Source organism: Gobius niger (assembly GCF_951799975.1).
Source record: "Gobius niger genome assembly, chromosome: 2".
Lineage (NCBI taxonomy): Eukaryota > Metazoa > Chordata > Actinopteri > Gobiiformes > Gobiidae > Gobius > Gobius niger.
This window is the reverse complement of record NC_136853.1, coordinates 2,037,598-2,053,637: the sequence shown is the minus strand read 5'-3', so window position 1 is coordinate 2,053,637 and position 16,040 is coordinate 2,037,598. Positions and strand designations below refer to the sequence as shown.

At 45.9% G+C, this 16,040-nt stretch overlaps 1 protein-coding gene across 1 annotated transcript in view; it reads left to right on the top strand.

Moving 5' to 3' along the window:
- The window catches only part of LOC306983125 (uncharacterized protein), a 269,919-nt gene that overhangs the window by 180,315 nt on the left and 73,564 nt on the right, over window positions 1-16,040 (top strand). The gene's annotated exons all lie outside the window — the stretch shown is intronic.

Below are 16,040 nucleotides of genomic sequence, written 5' to 3'. Positions count from 1 at the left end.
CCTGGTCCTCACTTATATCCTGGTCCTCACGTATGTCCTGGTCCTCACGTATGGCCTGGTCCTCACATATGTCCTGGTCCTCACATATGTCCTGGTCATCACGTATGGCCTGGTCCTCACGTATGTCCGGGTCCTCACGTATGTCCTGGTCCTCACGTATGGCCTGGTCCTCACGTATGTCCTGGTCCTCACGTATGTCCTGGTCCTCACGTATGTCCTGGTCCTCACGTATGGCCTGGTCCTCACGTATGTCCTGGTCCTCACGTATGTCCTGGTCCTCACGTATTTCCTGGTCCTCACGTATGTCCTGGTCCTCACGTATGTCCTGGTCCTCACGTATGGCCTGGTCCTCACGTATGGCGCGGTCCTCACGTATGTCCTGGTCCTCACGTATGGCCTGGTCCTCACATATGTCCTGGTCCTCACGTATGTCCTGGTCCTCACGTATGGCGTGGTCATCACGTATGGCCTGGTCCTCACGTATGTCCTGGTCCTCACGTATGTCCTGGTCTTCACGTATGGCGTGGTCCTCACGTATGTCCTGGTCCTCACGTATGGCCTGGTCCTCACATATGTCCTGGTCCTCACGTATGGCCTGGTCCTCACATATGTCCTGGTCCTCACGTATGTCCTGGTCCTCACGTATGGCGTGGTCATCACGTATGGCCTGGTCCTCACGTATGTCCTGGTCCTCACGTATGTCCTGGTCCTCACGTATGGCCTGGTCCTCACTTATATCCTGGTCCTCACGTATGTCCTGGTCCTCACGTATGTCCTGGTCCTCACGTATGTCCTGGTCCTCACGTATGTCCTAGTCCTCACGTATGGCCTGGTCCTCACGTATGTCCTGGTCCTCACGTATGGCCTGGTCATCACGTATGGCCTGGTCCTCACGTATGTCCTGGTCCTCACGTATGGCCTGGTCCTCACGTATGTCCTGGTCCTCACGTATGGCCTGGTCCTCACGTATGTCCTGGTCCTCACGTATGGCCTGGTCCTCACGTATGGCGTGGTCCTCACTTATATCCTGGTCCTCACGTATGTCCTGGTCCTCACGTATGTCCTGGTCCTCACGTATGGCCTGGTCCTCACGTATGTCCTGGTCCTCACGTATGTCCTGGTCCTCACGTATGTCCTGGTCCTCACGTATGTCCTGGTCCTCACTTATATCCTGGTCCTCACGTGTGTCCTGGTCCTCACGTATGGCCTGGTCCTCACGTATGTCCTGGTCCTCAAGTATGTCCTGGTCCTCACATATGTCCTGGTCCTCACGTATGTCCTGGTCATCACGTATGTCCTGGTCCTCACGTATGTCCTGGTCCTCACGTATGTCCTGGTCCTCACTTATATCCTGGTCCTCACGTATGTCCTGGTCCTCACGTATGTCCTGGTCCTCACGTATGTCCTGGTCCTCACGTATGGCCTGGTCCTCACGTATGTCCTGTCATCACGTATGTCCTGGTCCTCACGTATGGCCTGGTCCTCACGTATGTCCTGGTCCTCACGTATGTCCTGGTCCTCACGTATGTCCTGGTCCTCACGTATGTCCTAGTCCTCACGTATGGCCTGGTCCTCACGTATGTCCTGGTCCTCACGTATGTCCTGTCATCACGTATGTCCTGGTCCTCACGTATGGCCTGGTCCTCACGTATGTCCTGTCATCACGTATGTCCTGGTCCTCACGTATGGCCTGGTCCTCACGTATGTCCTGGTCCTCACGTATGTCCTGGTCCTCACGTATGTCCTGGTCCTCACGTATGGCCTGGTCCTCACGTATGGCCTGGTCCTCACGTATGTCCTGTCATCACGTATGTCCTGGTCCTCACGTATGGCCTGGTCCTCACGTATGTCCTGGTCCTCACGTATGTCCTGGTCCTCACGTATGTCCTGGTCCTCACGTATGGCCTGGTCCTCACGTATGGCCTGGTCCTCACGTATGGCCTGGTCCTCACGTATGTCCTGGTCCTCACGTATGGCCTGGTCCTCACGTATGTCTTGGTCCTCACGTATGTCCTGGTCCTCACGTATGTCCTGGTCCTCACGTATGTCCTGGTCCTCACGTAACGAAAAACGTCTTTATCCAACTTAATGATTTTATTACTGCACAAAATGTCCTTGAGAGTCCGGCTTTAGGGTAAACCACAGCACCGAGACTTATAGATTTTAAATGACTTTAGATTAAATTATGACGCACAGAAGGTCACAGTGTTGGTTCTTCTGGATCTGAGCGCTGCCTTTGATACAGTCGACCACACTATTCTTTTAACTCATTAAAAGCACATCGGCCTCTCTGGTGCTGAACACAAATGGTTTACTTCCTCCCTCACAGACAGGACGTTCATGGTGAGTTTGGATATCTGCTCCTCTGAGGTCCATGGAATCACATGTGGTGTGCCTCAGGGTTCAATTTTAGGCCCAGTGCTTTTTAATCTGTATATGCTCCCTCTCGGTGATGTCATCAGGAGACATGGAGTCAACTTTCACAGTTATGCTGATGATACACAGTTATACATCTCCATGTCTCCTGATGACTCCAGGCCAATAGATGCACTTTTTAACTGCATTTTAGATCAAAGCTTAACCAGAGAGACTTTTACCCAAACTACAGTCACTGTCTTTAATCCTTCCTCACAGGTGAAGAACCTGGGTGTGATCTTTGACTCTGAGCTGGCGTTTTCCACATATTAAGAATATCACAAAGATCTAAAGACCGGGACCACATCACACCGCTTTGAGAATCGCTGCATTAGCCCCGTGTGTTTCAGGATCGATTTTAAAGTTCTTTTAATGGTTTTTAAAGGTCTTAATGGTCTTGGTCCTTCTTATCTTTCAGAACTGCTTTTACCCTATGAACCTTCAAGGCCCCTTCGCTCCTCTGGCAGAGGTCTCCTAGTTATTCCTAAAGTCAACAACTCGTAACTGCGCCTCGTAGCTGCGCCTCGTAGCTGCGCCTCGTAGGTGCGCCTCGTAGGTGCGCCTCGTAGGTGCGCCTCGTAGCTGCGCCTCGTAGGTGCGCCTCGAAGCTGCGCCTCGAAGCTGCGCCTCGAGGCTGCGCCTCGTGGCTGCGCCTCGTAGCTGCGCCTCGTAGCTGCGCCTCGTAGCTGCGCTGGCCGCACGTCAAATGGAATCGGTTTCTGGTATCGGGACCTCATGAATGAGTACAAGCATGTGGTATCGGCCCGATACCCGATACTGGTATCGGTGCATCCCTAGGCTCAATATTACGGCCCTCGCCTCTGAAACCACCTGAGGAGCAGCTCAGACCTGAGGAGCAGCTCAGGGCTGCAGAGAACGTTCATGTTTTTAAGAGCAGCTCAAGACCCACCTTTTTAGCTTAGCCTTTAACTGACTAATCTGTTTATTTATTCCTAATATATAAAATATATAAAATATATATATGGGAGGTTGTGCAGGCGCATAGTTTTAAATGTTGTAATCTGTAAAGCACTTTGTGAAACCTTTCGGTATGAAAAGCGCTTTATAAATAAAGTTTGATTGATTGATTGATTGATATGAATGACAGCACAATTAATCATTATTATAAATATGAAGTGAGAAAAACAAAGCCGAGGACAAATCCCCCTCCAGAGGTGAAACAAAGTCCTTCACCCCAACATGCAGCTGCATTGTAGGTGATGCAACAGGCTTGGTCAGCATTTGCACTGTGGGGCGTTTCTCACACACTTCCTGTTTCCATTTGAACCTTTAACCCCCTCCTGAACCAGCACAGTTTCTCCACTTCCACTTTACCCTAAAACAGGGGTCGGCAACGTCAGGCCCGAGGGCCAAATCCGGCCCTCCGGCATAGAAGCTTTGGCCCTCAGGATGTTTTGAATGATTTTGAAGATGATATTATTACAAATCAGAGGTCAGGTGTTTGAAGACTCTAAAAATGTGTAAAATACAGTCAGATCTTTCAAAAAGGTCTAATAAAAACACCCAGCTGGGTCATGTGTAGGGCTGGGCACCGTTCAATATCTGAACAAGGCTTTATCCGACATCTGTACTAAAATATGTGTCGTCTAGAACCAGAAAACAGAACAATAATGTGTGGAGGATCTGCACATTTACAACATCGGGTTCAATGACAGGAAAGTTCTAAACATGGGGAAAATGGGGGAAATGTGGCTAAAAAAATGGGGAAATCGTGTTGAAATTGTTTTGGGGGAAAAATGGGCAAAAATAGGGAATCAATTATGAAAAAATAGTAAGAAGGAAAAACAATTGTGAAAACAAGAAAAAAAACTGTGGAAAAATAAGAAGAAGAAAAAAGATTGGGTGAAATGGGGCAAACATTGGGCAAGAAATTAAAAAATGGAAAGAAAAAAGATGGAAAAACAAACCATAGTTTGATTTTCTTTGGTTCCTGCTTTAGATTTCAGTAGAACCTCAACTTTTCTTCATCGTTTAACGGTGTGACCAGAATGTAGAGAAATGCTGGCATTCGTAGGAAAATGGTGCTTTACTCTGGGCTAAAACTGGCAGCTCTGGCCCTCAGTCTTTTTGCAATGAAGATAATCGGGCTCTGCCTAAACCCCGCCCTAAAAGCTCTTAAGACGTCACTATAGCGACGAAAACCAGGATGAAAAACAAGGAAAAAGTGATGGTCTCATAACGAGTCTGAGGGACGAGGAGCAGGTTCTGGCCAGAGGAGCCCGGGCTCAGAAGGTCCTGGACGTCCTGTGGTCAGTCACCACTAAAGTCTTCAAACCCTGCACTGCAGAAAGTGGATTCTAAGTAAGTAAAAAATGTCTTACTTTAAGAAATAAGTTCTTATTTTTTCCCTAAAAAGTAATAATGTTTTGCCAAACAAAGTTTTCTTGAGAAAAAAAATCTTGTTTTTAGGAAATAAAATCTGGCCATTTGTTGCTCAGATAAATTTGCTAAAAACATGATTTTTCTTGTAACAAAGAAAGAAAAACTTTTTGAATCTTCTTCAGTTTTAGACAAAGAAAAACTAAGATCAACAACTCTTAATGTAAGAACTGCTTCTCACAGAGAGATAATACATTCCATTCTTTAAAGTGGGCGGCTCGGTGGCACAGTGGTTAGAGCCTCAGCCTCACAGCTCGAAGGTCCTGGGTTCGGTTTTCTCATCATAAAACAAGAAAGAAACACTAAATTTAAGCAAATAAAGCTAGAATTCAGCAAAATGTCCTCAGAAAATGGAATAATTTAAGGAAAACATTCTTATTTAGTGAAAAATTGTGGATATTTTACTGAAATGTTGCTTGATTTAAGTAAAATGTTGTTAATAAATACTAATATTTAAGGAAAGTATTGCTGCGCCCGGAGACCCGCCTCCATGATGTGGAGCCAGGCTGATGGTCAGAATCACCTGCTGGAGGATTCACCTATTGTACATGTTTTTAGTGGCAGACACGGGGAGAACATGCTCCACACAGAAAGGCCCCTTTGGGAATCGAACCCGGGACCTTCGAGCTAGATTTTATTTCCTAAAAAAAGATTTTTTTTCTCAAGAAAACTTTGCTCGGCAAAACATTATTACTTTTTAGGGAAAAAATAAGAACTTATTTCTTAAAGTCAGACATGTTTTACTTGCAGTGTTGCCCTCCCTGAGCCTGGACTTTGACCCGCCTCCCCCTCACTTCCCCAGAATCCACATGTAAAGTTGCCAAAGTCACAGGCGTGTCTGCTCTGAGCCAATCACAGCCCTGAGACCTTTTCTACAGAATGATGAGTGGGGACACTGGTCCAGGGCTGAACTCTGTCCTGCTCAGTGTTGCTTTTTCCTCAGAATCATAAACCCCTCCCTCGGTGACGAGGTCATGCACAAGAATCAGACAATGATACAGATGTGTAGCACCGATAAAACCACTGTACAAAGGCCTGACTGTGGGAGATCACAAAGGTGTCAAACTAGCGCCACCTCCTGGTCATGTCCAGACGCCTGGAGGACGCCATACCTGGGGTCACAACATGGCACCTCCTGCAGCTGCTGCCAGTCCCGTATCTGCCACAGACCAACAGGTGAACGGAGCTGTTTCAGACAACACCATGTTCATAAAGGAAGAATCATTCTACAGGAAATGAATCTTTAAGAGATGGTGCCAAAAGACACAGAAGGTACAAGCAAAGATATTTAGGCCCGAGCACCATCAGGGCTGGGGAAGGCCCGAGCACCATCAGGGCTGGGGAAGGGCCTCTTGTAATCATATAGAAAAGTCTGCGCACGAATCGATCAAACATGCACTAACGCACTCCTCTCGCCGTGCACGTTTATGGGCTCTGTACAATTACAATGTTGATTTTTGCTTTATATATGTATGTGCACGGGACGTACATATATATTGCAATATATGGTGAGTATGGTTAGTTTTACGAAAATTAAAATAATTTGGCACAAAATTGTATTAAGTCGCTCCGATCAGAAAAGTCAAACACACCTATGCCATGTTTTTCACGGTGTTGCCGTAGCGATGACCAGAATGTCCCAGTTTTTTTTTCTGATGGAAAAATGTTAAACTCCATAATTCAGCAACATGTGCTGTTTCTATCTCCTCCCAGGAAAACCTGGTGAAGAAGATCTAGAGAAGTGAAGAACCAAAGGTTGTCCAAAGTACTTGGATAAACTAAGTATTTTCAACCTTAAGTAAAATGTAAAAATATGCTTCAGTTTGCAGATATAGTGTGATACAAATTCATCCAATGACTAAACAAAGGCTGTGTATTATTGGCACAAAGACACTTTCTCTGAAACTAATTGAAAAATACAAAGTATGATCTATGAGCTCAAGTACTGTAAACCTGAATACAGTTGAGAAAGACATAAAAACTCGCATAAATCTTAAAGTTTTTTTTTAAGTTAAGTTAAGTTTTATTTCCATCTAGATTAAAATGGTTTTGTTCATGACATTAAAATGATAAATGTTGAGGGTCTTTTGCGTCATGACATCACGATGCTTGCGTGACGTAGTTCTGCGCAGCCGCAGTCGCTGCTGCTGAGGGAGCGTCCGCCTTTGACCTCCAAGAACTTCTACGTCCTGAATCAGGTAAAGCACTTTATTCATATCCAGCGACAGGATGTCTGAGTTCAGTTTGCAGGTAGTTTGACCCCAGAGGAATTGTTTATGCTTCAGATTGAACTGTTTAATTGATAAAGCGTCGGACCTTTTCCCGCTCCTTTTTTTAAACTGCAACGACGCACTTCCGCCCGCGTCCGACAGACGAAAATCCTTAAAAAAAATAACCGTGAGGACCTTTTTAAATATGCACGCGGGTAATTAGTGACGGCAAAGTGCAAGTAACGTTGATATCTTTTACTATATCGTTTTCAGCGCTGTTTTTTCTACGTGCTGGCAGACGCACGGAGCTCTGAGAGAACTAACTCTGACAAGTTATTTTTAATTTGAAGAGCAGGTTATATTTCTTTGGGCTAATAGAAGAAATTGCAGTCATTGTAGAATTAATCTTTGATTGTAAAAGGGCTTAACCAAAATAAACTGTATCAGCTGCTTATGGGCATGAAAGGGTGCAATGCAAATGGGCTACAATGATCCCTGTTCAAGATAATGTAGAATAGATTTGATTAGGTCATTGTCCAAAGAACTTTTTATTTATTGGCCAAATCGCCCACCCCTAGATTAATCCCATTTGTTTTTGTAACGCAGGTTTACAAGTGCTCGACAAGAAAGGAAATGACAGCACAAAACAAAGGTAAGACCATGCACATGATTATTCTATTTTACTGCTTTTGTTTATTGGCTTATTGTGTGTTTGAGGCTTTCCCCCCCCCTCTTCTTCCAGCCTGGCTACTCCCAAGCAGGGTCGATTCTTTATCCTCTCCTTTTCACCTAGATGACCCTTGAGCAAGACACTTCCCCCATCTTGTCTCCAGTGTCTGCACACGCTGCAGTATGAATCGGAGAGTGTCATGTAGGTGGAACAGCGCTATCGAGGCCATTTACCATGGTTTATGATACATATTTTAATTATGTCAAGGATACCTGTCAGAGTACTAATAAATGTTTATGTCTGTCTAGAGATTCAACTGTACAAACACCATCTTACTAACTTCATTGATATCCACAAAGAACACGGTAAAGTGAGTGACTGTTGCTATAGTTATGTTCAGGTGAAGTGTTCTGACTTCAGTGTCCTGTTTGTCCATGTTACAAATCCAGGAGGAGGTGCTGTGATCTGGAGGCCTGTGTGAGGATGAAGACATGAAGGCTTTCCAGTGTCACCAGTGTGTCGTACAGTCTGTGGAAATGAAGCCCACACTGTGACAGAGACTCAGCTCATCAGTCAGAATGTAAGAAGAGTCAGGTTTCACTTTGTACCGCTCATCCATTATTAAAGTACCGCTCATCCACTACTGAAGTACTCACAAATGTGAATGTTCTTCAATGTTTTTGTTGCAGTCGACTTGAGGCTCTGGGATCTCGTGCACTGACACATTAGGATGAGAAGCACTCACTGAAAGACCCGTCTTCGCTTTAAAAGTGAGTAAATGCAATGCACTTGCTAAAGTACATTCAGTGACGCATTTCAAATGTAAGTACTTTTTCTGGACTCATAGTGTTGCAGCCAATTATTTCTTCTTTTTAAGTGGTCGCATTTCCATGCACTAAGTTGCACATTTATACAAGCTTAATAAGAATGTAATCTATAGTAGGAAGCACAAACTGTTGTGGTCCCCAACCTGGAGCAGGTGTGTGTGTTACTTAATGTAACAATGCACACAAAGCTCTCGACTCTAAAGCTTTGTGTGCATTGTTCATCTGTTTGCGTAGATCTTTTTACTGCCTGGCTTATAACGTGTTGGAGCAATATTGGACACATTTAAACAACAACAAAAATTATAAAGTGCTGATGATGAAAAACAATCAAACCAAAAGATTCCAAGCTCAGGTTCTCTACAGTCGGCCTGGAGCTTGTGGTGCTGCACAATATCTTTGATACTGAGCTGTGGGGTGTTTATTACTGGGATCTACTCTCCTAAATGTAAAGTATTTACTGATGTCCTTTGTGCTTTATTCCAGTCACACGAGGACCTGCAGTACCTGGAGGAGCCTCTGTCCTCCCCGGTGCTGCTGTTCCTTCAACAACAACCTTCCAAAGAGGACGTCTCTGCTTAAGGTTATAATCCTTACGGGCGAACTGTATTTTTATTTTGATCCATAAAGAATCAATTTGTTTGAATTGTTCTAAAATTACTGCCACATGACACTTTGAGGAAAAAAAATAAATGCTGATGTTTTCATATTGCTTTTCTGGTTTTGATTTCAGTAAGATTTACATGCTTTAAACAAGCACTGGTTTCAGGTTTTTAGAGCTAGTTTTAGGATAAATTTTGGTTCATTTTAAGATATATTGACTTGTTTCAGGATATTTTCCACTTTTTTTAAGTAAGGTTAACTATAAACAAAAGTTGATATGCTCATAATAAGTATATTTTCCTTATAGATGAATCTAAAAATAAGTTTTCTGAGCTTGAAATAAGTCTTGCTTATTTTGTACTGCTTGTTTCAAGATTTTGACATCTTATTTTAAGATTTCTTACTAAGTAAAATTAACTTGCTGCATGGACAGATAATTTGACTAGTTTTAAGTATTTTTATCTTGAAATGCTGGTATTTTATCTTGTTTTTAGCTACCTCTTATTTGCAGTGCACTCACGGGGAATGTGGGACATGAAGGGGTTGGGAACCACTGATGTATAATATTCTCTCGTGTTGATGACGCACATTTCAAAGGTTAGAATGAAGCTGTAAACATGAGACATTTTGATCCAAACGCTTTGAGCAAATCAGATCAAAGACGAGGAGTTTTGTGGCTAATTATTAATAAAAGTGATGCTAAACTCTGTTAGCCACTGATGCTAAACTCTGTTAGCCACTGATGCTAAACTCTGTGTTAGCCACTGATGCTAAACTCTGTTAGCCACTGATGCTAAACTCTGTGTTAGCCACTGATGCTAAACTCTGTTAGCCACTGATGCTAAACTCTGTGTTAGCCACTGATGCTAAACTCTGTTAGCCACTGATGCTAAACTCTGTGTTAGCCACTGATGCTAAACTCTGTGTTAGCCACTGATGCTAAACTCTGTTAGCCACTGATGCTAAACTCTGTGTTAGCCACTGATGCTAAACTCTGTGTTAGCCACTGATGCTAAACTCTGTTAGCCACTGATGCTAAACTCTGTGTTAGCCACTGATGCTAAACTCTGTGTTAGCCACTGATGCTAAACTCTGTTAGCCACTGATGCTAAACTCTATTAGCCACTGATGCTAAACTCTGTGTTAGCCACTGATGCTAAACTCTGTTAGCCACTGATGCTAAACTCTGTTAGCCACAGATGATAAACTCTGTGTTAGCCACTGATGCTAAACTCTGTTAGCCACTGATGCTAAACTCTGCTAGCCACTGATGCTAAACTCTGTTAGCCACTGATGCTAAACTCTGTTAGCCACTGATGCTAAACTCTGTTAGCCACTGATGCTAAACTCTGCTAGCCACTGATGCTAAACTCTGCTAGCCACTGATGCTAAACTCTGTTAGCCACTGATGCTAAACCTTGTGTTAGCCACTAATGCTAACCTCTGACCTTGTTAACTGCTAATGCTATACTCTGTGTTAGCCACTAATGCTAACCTCTGACCGTGTTAACTGCTAATGCTATACTCTGTGTTAGCCACTAATGCTAACCTCTGACCGTGTTAACTGCTAATGCTATACTCTGTGTTAGCCACTAAACTCTGCCGACCGCCATCGCTTAACTCTGCTAGTCCTTATCTCTGCTAATGCTAAACTCCACTAATGCTAAACTCTGCTAATGCTAAACTCTGCCGACCGCCATCACTTAACTCTGCTAGTCCTTATCTCTGCTAATGCTAAACTCCACTAATGCTAAACTCTGCTAATGCTAAACTCTGCCAACCGCCATCGCTTAACTCTGCTAGTCCTTATCTCTGCTAATGCTAAACTCCGCTGATGCTAAACTCTGCTAATGCTAAACTCTGCCGACCGCCATCACTTAACTCTGCTAGTCCTTATCTCTGCTAATGCTAAACTCCACTAATGCTAAACTCTGCTAATGCTAAACTCTGCCGACCGCCATCACTTAACTCTGCTAGTCCTTATCTCTGCTAATGCTAAACTCTGCTGATGCTAAACTCTGCCGGCCTCCAGACACAAGCGTCTGCAAAGGTTTAGTGGCTGTCGGCTGTTAGGTTATTTGTCATGTGTTGCTCAAGACCAGTTACGAAGTTGGTTTGCTTCAAACAATTACAATGCTTAACCCCGTCTAAACCTAGCTCATTTTCTCCAGTTCGGCTTTATCCAAATCGACAATCGTGACTGGAGAGCTATAGGCGCGTGTATTGTGTAATGCCTAATCCGAAAGCTAAGGCCCACAAAGCTGATTGTAAGTTTGTCGTGTGGTCGCTGGGGTTTTGTCACTTCTTTGTTGTGTTATTGTTGCTTTTCTAGCACACTTTTATTACTTTTTTTCATCTTCATCCTTATTATTTTGACGCTTCTAGGTTTGGGTTAAACTGGAGAAAATGTCCTCGGTTCAGGTTGGGGTTAAGAGTTTTAATGTGTTTAAGCAATGAGTCTTTTTAAAGAGGGGATATTCTGCTTTTTTCAGTCACGTCATCAGATTTTTTTTCCATCATTTTTTGAGGGTTTTCAACTCATTTTTGTAACTTTTTTTTAAATGTTTTGTCACTTTTGTCATTTTATCGTCATTTTTTATGTCATTTTTTGTCAAATTTTTATCAATTTTTTGTGGATAAAGTCTCATCCAACCAACTCCGGACATGACATGGCTGCATCAACCCAGAGTGAACACCAGATGGCAGCAGGTGTCCCTCTACAGCCCTGGTTGCTTTTAGTCTGGATTAAAAGTTATTTTCCCCGTTTGCACCTGGGAACTGTCCGTGGTCCTGAACCCAGAGGAGCTGGATGAGGAGGCAGCAGTGGGGCTGGCTCTTAGGGTTTGTGGAGCTGGATGAGGAGGCAGCAGTGGGGCTGGCTCTTAGGGTTAGGGGAGCTGGATGAGGAGGCAGCAGTGGGGCTGGCTCTTAGGGTTAGAGGAGCTGGATGAGGAGGCAGCAGTGGGGCTGGTTCTTAGGGTTAGAGGAGCTGGATGAGGAGGCAGAGTGGGGCTGGCTCTTAGGGTTAGAGGAGCTGGATGAGGAGGCAGCAGTGGGGCTGGCTCTTAGGGTTAGTGGAGCTGGATGAGGAGGCAGCAGTGGGGCTGGTTCTTAGGGTTAGAGGAGCTGGATGAGGAGGCAGAGTGGGGCTGGCTCTTAGGGTTAAAGGAGCTGGATGAGGAGGCAGCAGTGGGGCTGGTTCTTAGGGTTAGAGGAGCTGGATGAGGAGGCAGAGTGGGGCTGGCTCTTAGGGTTAGAGGAGCTGGATGAGGGGGCAGCAGTGGGGCTGGTTCTTAGGGTTTGTGGAGCTGGATGAGGAGGCAGCAGTGGGGCTGGCTCTTAGGGTTAGAGGAGCTGGATGAGGGGGCAGCAGTGGGGCTGGCTCTTAGGGTTAGAGGAGCTGGATGAGGGGGCAGCAGTGGGGCTGGTTCTTAGGGTTAGAGGAGCTGGATGAGGAGGCAGCAGTGGGGCTGGTTCTTAGGGTTTGTGGAGCTGGATGAGGAGGCAGCAGTGGGGCTGGCTCTTAGGGTTAGAGGAGCTGGATGAGGAGGCAGCAGTGGGGCTGGCTCTTAGGGTTAGTGGAGCTGGATGAGGAGGTAGCAGTGGGGCTGGCTCTTAGGGTTAGAGGAGCTGGATGAGGAGGCAGCAGTGGGGCTGGCTCTTAGGGTTAGTGGAGCTGGATGAGGAGGCAGCAGTGGGGCTGGCTCTTAGGGTTAGTGGAGCTGGCTGAGGAGGCAGCAGTGGGGCTGGCTCTTAGGGTTAGAGGAGCTGGATGAGGAGGCAGCAGTGGGGCTGGCTCTTAGGGTTAGAGGAGCTGGATGAGGGGGCAGCAGTGGGGCTGGTTCTTAGGGTTAGAGGAGCTGGATGAGGAGGCAGCAGTGGGGCTGGCTCTTAGGGTTAGAGGAGCTGGATGAGGAGGCAGCAGTGGGGCTGGCTCTTAGGGTTAGTGGAACTGGATGAGGAGGCAGCAGTGGGGCTGGCTCTTAGGGTTAGAGGAGATTGATGAGGAGGCAGCAGTGGGGCTGGCTCTTAGGGTTAGTGGAGCTGGATGAGGAGGCAGCAGTGGGGCTGGCTCTTAGGGTTAGTGGAGCTGGATGAGGAGGCAGCAGTGGGGCTGGCTCTAAGGGTTAGAGGAGCTGGATGAGGAGGCAGCAGTAGGGCTGGCTCTTAGGGTTAGAGGAGCTGGATGAGGGGGCAGCAGTGGGGCTGGCTCTTAGGGTTAGTGAAACTGGATGAGGAGGCAGCAGTGGGGCTGGCTCTTAGGGTTAGAGGAGCTGGATGAGGAGGCAGCAGTGGGGCTGGCTCTCAGGATTAGAGGAGCTGGATGAGGAGGCAGCAGTGGGGCTGGCTCTTAGGGTTAGTGGAACTGGATGAGGAGGCAGCAGTGGGGCTGGCTCTTAGGGTTAGTGGAGCTGGATGAGGAGGCAGCAGTGGGGCTGGCTCTTAGGGTTAGTGGAGCTGGATGAGGAGGCAGCAGTGGGGCTGGCTCTCAGGATTAGAGGAGCTGGATGAGGAGGCAGCAGTGGGGCTGGCTCTTAGGGTTAGAGGAGATTGATGAGGAGGCAGCAGTGGGGCTGGCTCTTAGGGTTAGTGGAGCTGGATGAGGAGGCAGCAGTGGGGCTGGCTCTTAGGGTTAGTGGAACTGGATGAGGAGGCAGCAGTGGGGCTGGCTCTTAGGGTTAGTGGAGCTGGATGAGGAGGCAGCAGTGGGGCTGGCTCTCAGGATTAGAGGAGCTGGATGAGGAGGCAGCAGTGGGGCTGGCTCTTAGGGTTAGAGGAGATTGATGAGGAGGCAGCAGTGGGGCTGGCTCTTAGGGTTAGAGGAGCTGGATGAGGAGGCAGCAGTGGGGCTGGCTCTTAGGGTTAGAGGAGCTGGATGAGGAGGCAGGAGTGGGGCTGGTTCTTAGGGTTAGAGGAGCTGGATGAGGAGGCAGCAGTGGGGCTGGCTCTTAGGGTTAGTGGAGCTGGATGAGGAGGCAGCAGTGGGGCTGGCTCTTAGGGTTAGGGGAGCTGGATGAGGAGGCAGCAGTGGGGCTGGCTCTTAGGGTTAGAGGAGCTGGATGAGGGGGCAGCAGTGGGGCTGGTTCTTAGGGTTAGAGGAGCTGGATGAGGAGGCAGCAGTGGGGCTGGCTCTCAGGATTAGAGGAGCTGGATGAGGAGGCAGCAGTGGGGCTGGCTCTTAGGGTTAGAGGAGCTGGATGAGGAGGCAGCAGTGGGGTTGGCTCTCAGGATTAGAGGAGCTGGATGAGGAGGCAGCAGTGGGGCTGGCTCTCAGGATTAGAGGAGCTGGATGAGGAGGCAGCAGTGGGGCTGGCTCTTAGGGTTAGAGGAGCTGGATGAGGAGGCAGCAGTGGGGCTGGCTCTTAGGGTTAGTGGAGCTGGATGAGGAGGCAGCAGTGGGGCTGGCTCTTAGGGTTAGGGGAGCTGGATGAGGAGGCAGCAGTGGGGCTGGCTCTTAGGGTTAGAGGAGCTGGATGAGGAGGCAGCAGTGGGGCTGGCTCTTAGGGTTAGAGGAGCTGGATGAGGAGGCTTTGTTAAAGAATAGAATAGCTGAAGAGAGCAGTTCTGATCCTTGTGCTTAATGACGAGGATGTTTTTTTATATTCAGTTTAATGTCCATGCTATGGGCATAACAGGAGAGGAACTCATGATGTGGACCCCCTCCTCCCCTGACCTCAACCTTATTGAGAACCTTTGGAGCCTCAAGCAAAACTTCTATGAGGGTGGGAGGCAGTTCACATCCAAACAGCAGCTCTGGGAGGCTATTCTGACATCCTGCAAACAAATCCCAGCAGAAACTCTCCAAAAACTCAAGTTTAATAAATGTAGGAATTTTGAAGCTGCTCAAATCAGGGTCCTAAATATATAAATATCAATGGGGCAGAAAAAACACTAGGAAGAAAATGTGAAAACTCAACTTTACAAACAAACTAAAAAAACGATCCAAATCAAAGCTGTTACTGATCGTTAACCCAAGGGTGTTTTAGAAAAAATGTAAATCCAATTTCTGCCCAAACTCACTTTTTATACAGAAAATCAACCACTCTCTAACAAAAGGAAATAACTCATTGCAAAAATCATGTCTTCAGTCCAAATGAGAAAAAGGTTTTTGGAAGAGAAGAAGAATGCTGATCCCCCACTGTTACTTTGAACTGACTCCTCAGAGTTCAACTGCAGGTCAGACGCCATGAGTGACACTAAATACTTTATTGAGTTTCGCTCTGAAAACAATCACACCATTATCCACATCACGCAAGACAACACAAGTCTTTCATTTCAGTTCAGTTTATTTTGAAAGATTTTTCCTCCCAATATCTACCAGACGTCATTTGATTAGTTTGGAATTAAGGCGAGACACAGCAGGTGAATAGGGGAAAAAAATAAATGTAGAGATATCAATTTGAAACTTTTGCTGAACATCACAGATATAAATATGAGAAAAAAATGTATTGCACTTTTTCTGTCATTTTATGTTTTCACATAAAAATAAGGCATTTTGAGCATTAAAATGGCCAAAATTGTCTATATTTTGGGCAACGAAATCAAAATAATGAATTGAGCCAGATTAAAATTTATGGTTTTATTTTATTGACATATTAGTAACTAAGATTTTTTCAGAGGGGATTTTGGATATTTTATTTAGTTTTTCAATAAACTAATCATCAGTGAAAAAATCTGTAAAAACTCAAATTCCGCCTGTTTTTTTGGTTTCAAAGCTGAATAAATCAGGCTAGGAATTAGATATTAAAAAAACTGTCTGAAAAAACCTTCAAAATATTGTTAGGTCTCAGACTGGAAAGTTTGGAGTCTGTGGGAGCTGCTATAAGGGTTCCCTCGTTGCCCGAGTGCGGCTTTTTTTCATTCAGTGAACACCAGCTCTGAAGTTTTGTAACGACCACGATACATTCGACAGCACTG